Here is a 5,637-nt window from a genome sequence, read left to right on the forward strand (position 1 = left end):
TTATGCCTCAGATACAGTACATTCATTAAGATTCCCATACAGAAGCGGGTTTATTTATTTTATTTATTTATACTTTTTATGTACCTCCGTTCCAACAGAAGATCACAATGGTTCACATAAATTGCATTCGATTACATTGTATAATATTGTATTAACAGGTTAAAGTACTTGTATCTGTTTTAATACTGTTGAATAATCAAAACATTCAAAGTTAACAATCTAATACTGATTATTACTGTTTCAGTTTGAATAGATTTTAGTCAAATATTATTTGCTGTGCTGAGAAGAAGTAATATTTCTGGAAAAATAATGTTCATTAAGTGGTTTGTTTGATATTTCTTTTCTGAAGACTCAGGTTTTAAGTTCGTGTTTGAATTTCTTTTTTTGCCGTTAGCAGTCTTATTGATCCGGGTAGATCGTTCCATAATTTGGGTCCTGCTATCTTTCTCTTATTTGGGTTAGATGAGTGTTCCGATTTGAAGGAACTGTAAGAAGATTTTTGTTTTGAGATCTGAGATCTCTTTGCGGGCTGTTGCTTTTTATTATTCCTGGGGAAGGTGGATCATAGTTGTTTATGATATTAAAAATGAGGGATAAAACTTTGTAATGGATTCTGAACATTATTGGAAGCCAGTGAAGGCCGATTAGAGAAGGGATAATATGATTACATTTTCTAGTTCCTGTAAGGAGTCTTGCTGAGGCATTTTGGAGAAGTTGTAGTGGTTTAATTGTGCTTGCGGGAAGGCCCAACAGAAGTGAGTTGCAATAGTCCAGGTTTGAAAATATTAAAGTTTGTAGGACTGTGCGGAAGTTTTGGAAGGTAAGTAAAGGTTTTAGATGATGTAAGATTCTGAGTTTGGAATCCCCAGATTTAATTATTTTACTTATATGTTTTTTCATGTTGATGTTTTCATCAATCTGTATTCCAAGGTCACAGCCTTCATCTGAGGGTGTAATGTTGGCTATTCCAAGGTTGAGGGTGGGTTGTATGAGAATTATGTTGTCTCTTCTTAACGGTATTATTTCAGTTTTATTCGTGTGAAGTGTAAGTTTTAGAAGAAAAAGTTCTTGTTGGATTGATTTCATGTATGTTGTTAAGGCTGCTGTAGTTCTTTCAAAGGTTTTATCGAATGGAATGTAAGATTGAATATCATTGGCGTATATGAAAAACTTCATGTTCAGATTTTCTAAGAGAGCACATTGGAAGGAGGTAGATGTTGAATAGGGTTGCTGAGAGTCCTGAGCCTTTTGGAACTCGTGTCTATTGAAAATATGTCTGATAATTGGTTGCTTAATTTTACTTGGAAAGATTTATTCTTAAGGAAGGAGGAGAACCATTTGTGAACTTTTCCGTCAATTCCAATTTTTTTAGTTGTTGGCAGAGTAGATGGCCCACAGTGTCAAATGCTGCTTTTACATCTAGTAGAACCAGTAAATAAGAATCATTATAATCAAATCCTTTTAGCATTTGTTTGTTAGGGATATGAGTAGAGTTTTAGTGAACATTTTTTTCTAAATCCAAATTGGTTTGGGAATAGAATTTTGTGCTCATCCAGGTGATTTTCTAATTGAGATAAAACTGCTTTTTCTAATGCTTTTGAGATGAAAGGTAAGTTTGAGATTGGTCTGTAGTTGCCCCAGTCATCTAATTTTCCAGTTTTATTTTTCGAACTTGGTTTCACAATAGCTTGTTTTGCCGTCTTGGGGACTATTCCTCGTGATAGAGTTGTAACATCTTCCTTAGGAACAAGAACTACAGGAGAAACCCAGGGTCTCTGAGATTTCTTTATAACCCCTAGAGCTAGCATCTCATCAGACTCCTGACTCATGTGCTTCTCAACCTCAGCAGATACTCGATAAGCACTCTTCTTCAATGGTTTATGGCTACCAGTATCTTCATTGTGAATAGCAAAGTGAGTAAGTTCTGGTTTTTTGGAAATACATCAGCTGTTTCTGTGTAGGGGTTAATTGCGAATAACTGCAGATGATCCCCACTGGGGAGTCGACACCATGGGACAGGGGAGGCTGGCTTACACTCCCTGGCCGCCAGTCAAAATCCCGCAACACGGTTCTGGGGCAGGTCTAAGGTCGGACGGGGTGTACAAGGTTGCCATGTCCTTTATCTTGCCAGAGGCTGAGGCCTAGGATCTAGAGCAGTGGTTTCCAACCTGTCCTGGGGGGACCCCAGTCAGTCAGGTTTTCAGGATATCCACATGAATATGCGAGAGAGAAAATTTGCATGTTCCCTCCGAACCCAGGCCTGCCGCAGAACCCCGTTGCGGGACTTTGACTGGCAGTCAGGGAGTGTAAGCCAGCCTCCCCTGCCCCCATGGTGTCAACTCCCCAGTGGGAAGGGCCATCTACAGTTATTCGCAGACCGATGGACTTAGATTACATTGGACCTCTGGGTCCTGTCCCTCGTGCGCCAGGGGTACAGGTTGCATTTCCAATGAGTTCCATCCCGTTCTCTTCCATGTCCACGGTGGAAAGAAGTAGGGAACCTACAGATACTTTGAGTAGAGCTCTGCGCCCTCTTAATGGCTCGGGTAGTCGAACCAATTCTGCCAAGCCTCCGGGGCGATGAGTTCTACTCCAGGTATTTCCTGATTCCCAAGAAAACTGGAGACTGTAGGGAACAGCCCTGAGATACGCAGAGGGAACAGACGACGCTGGCGATGAAAAAACTGTAAAAAGCAAAGAAACAAGTGTGAGGTCCATGACCACGAGGCAAAGCTTTGCAGAAAGGAAGAGACAGAAGAGGGACCCTGCGTGGATGCCTGGTTAGCGGCAGGCTGGGTGTGCTCGGTGTGTCAGGCAACGTTTCTAGAAGCTCTGACAAAAGCTTTCTGTGCCGGGCTCATAAGAACCTGCCATGTGGGGTCAGACCAAGGGTCCATCAAGCCCAGCCATGTGCGAGGACTACCATCCTGCTTGTCTTTGCAGACCACTGATAATTGGCAGGAATGCACGGGGATGATCTTGTGGCTTACCGTCTCTCTGGCATGCATCACACAATCGACATTAGTCAGCTATGGCTCCAGATACTCCCGGCCAGTAAAAATTCAATGTCAGTCGGGTATGTGTATGCGTTACTCCCTGGTGTCCTGCTAGTGGAGTATAATGTGCAAGCTGCAGGAGTTGTTCCCTGTACGCTTTGGGCACTATAAGCTGTGTGCCAGCTGTCCAAGGCTTGCTAGCATCAACAGGATCAGTCTCCCTGTACAGCAAGCCCACTTTCCATTGGATAAGGTCTTTCTGGGTTTCATTTGATGGTTGGCCAGCCCACTGCCGCCGGGCTTCCAGGTCAGGGTCACAATGTCGTGCTTCCTAGAAAGCAAGTCTCTGGCCATAGCTGGAAGGGTCTCTGCTGGTGACTCTGTCAGATCAGGGTCAACAGTCTGGTCAATAAGTGTCAGACGAGTCAGACTCTCCCATACTCACGGCCCTGGGCACCTTGGGAATTGGTTCTGCTGGAATCACTGGAGAGCCAATCCCTGTTGCACGATCACCTGGTTCCACTTGGACTGGCTCAGGGTCTGGAAGTGCAGGGGTGATCTCTGCTGGTTCTACTTGTTGGGGCGCCAGAGTCTGACTTCTGGTTACCATAGCAGAAACGTTGGCTCCGCTGTTAAGGGTAATGTTCATTGGACCCATGTCCACAAGCATTGGTACCGGCAAGTTTTTCATTCCTCCTATTTCTCTGTATCCAGGCTTGGTATCCCAATCCAGGTATACTCGAGCAACGGGTACAGTCTCTTGGGGTCCTTTGGCCAGCCCTACATCGGCAGTGAGCCCCGAAAGAAAAGCACCTTCTGGCACCAGCTCTGGTCACAGTAAAGTCATGCTAGAGTCAGTGTCCACAAGCCCAGTCAGCTGGGTCTGATTCACAGTTACTGGGGTGCTGTAGTGTTGTGGAAGCTCATCTGCCATCTTGTTTGATGATTGACTAGTAACTCCTTGTGTTCTTGCTACTGAGTAGGCCTCATCCCTGCTGCCAGCTTCGGTGCAGGAACTGGAGTGTTTCTCAGTGCAGGTTTGGGGATGCCTGGGCAATCTGCTTGAAATGGCCTGTGCACCCACACTGATAACAAGGATGTTCAACGGCAGGGGAGAAGAAAAACTGATACTTCACGCATATCCAGCATAGCTCTCTGCTTCAACGGCAGGGGAGAAGAAAAACAACCAATAAGGGCTGAATAACATAGTCTGGGTAAAACAAAAAAGCATGGGTGTAGCTTGCTTATTGCGGCGGTTACTTCCCCTACTACCCCTAACTAATCAAGCTTGATATTTCACTTGGATGCAGCTCCATCACTGCTCTCTACATTAATGGTGGGGGTGGAAGGGAAATAGAACCAAAGAGCTAAGAGAAACAGATAAGTATGAGAAAAAATGTGTGAAGCTTGCTGGGCAGACTGGATGGGCCGTTTGGTCTTCTTCTGCCGTCATTTCTATGTTTCTATGATTAAAAAGTCTTTTGGTTTCTGAGGAAAACTGGGAGCTTTGCTGATTGTTTCCAGGAACATTAGATTTAGGGCCTTGACTTCCCTTAGTTCCTGGCTGTTGGGGATATGGACGGCTTCTCTCTGCTAATCAGGGACAGTTAGCCACAGAGATGGAGTCTTGGATATGAGCCTTTTCCATCTCCATTTTCTGAAGCTGAAATTCCCGCTCTTCCTGCCGCCATCTGTCTTCCTGCTCTGTCACTGTTGGTCCTCCTGCTGTTGCTGACGCAGCTGCATGTAGATCAGCTTGGGTGGCATCAAGCCCTACCAGTTCTCAAGCCTGTGCCAGTAGAAAGTCTGGTCTCCCCCAGGAGTGGAACTTAGGATGGGCTGTTGCCGCCTCACCAGAAGGGGTAAATCCAACAACTCCTCCTCGCTGTGGACATCCAGATGCTCTTGTGTTAGGTTAGGCAAGTCCAGCGTCTGATGGTCTTTGCTATCCGCCTTCAGCCTGCAGTCATCTTCCATGTGCACACAGCTAATCTCCTAACCCTGCCAACAAGACTGAATGGGGAAAGGGACCCTATTACTGCTGCACTCGCTCACTATGCTCTGTGTCTGAACCACTCAGTGGAAGATGATACTCACCCCACGCACTGAGCCTGATAATGCCACTGCTGCCACCAGAAAAGAACAGAGGTCTGTCACATAACGCCATTTGCCACCCCTAACATTCACTCAGGGTAACCCTGTGATCACTTGGAGGATCCCGTCAAGCCCTGCCCAGGCCAACCTGCGCCTGCAGACTACACTGCATCTACGCTGGCAACCTCCCACCTACCAACTGGATTCCTGCTAGCCTCTGGGCAAGTTCCCTACCTGCAAGCTATCCCCTTGTGGCTTCTAGGCACACTGAGGCCTCTCACAACCAAGGACTGCACAGTTCCTAGAAATACACCCACAGACCAAATATATATATTACCAGGATCGTTAGTCTAAGACAGGCAGAGCTAACAAATTAATAAGTTTATTAAGAAAAAGTAAGATAAAAGATTTAAACTGTAAATAGAAAGGGCAAAAAAAACCCTACAAATCATGCAAAACCCCTGTTTTGCTACGATTGCTACTTAGCTGGATAACTTATCCAGCTAAGTAGCACTGCTTCCGATCCACCTGCTGCCTTCCCCGCAAC

Source organism: Rhinatrema bivittatum, chromosome 2, assembly GCF_901001135.1.
Source record: "Rhinatrema bivittatum chromosome 2, aRhiBiv1.1, whole genome shotgun sequence".
Taxonomy (NCBI): domain Eukaryota; kingdom Metazoa; phylum Chordata; class Amphibia; order Gymnophiona; family Rhinatrematidae; genus Rhinatrema; species Rhinatrema bivittatum.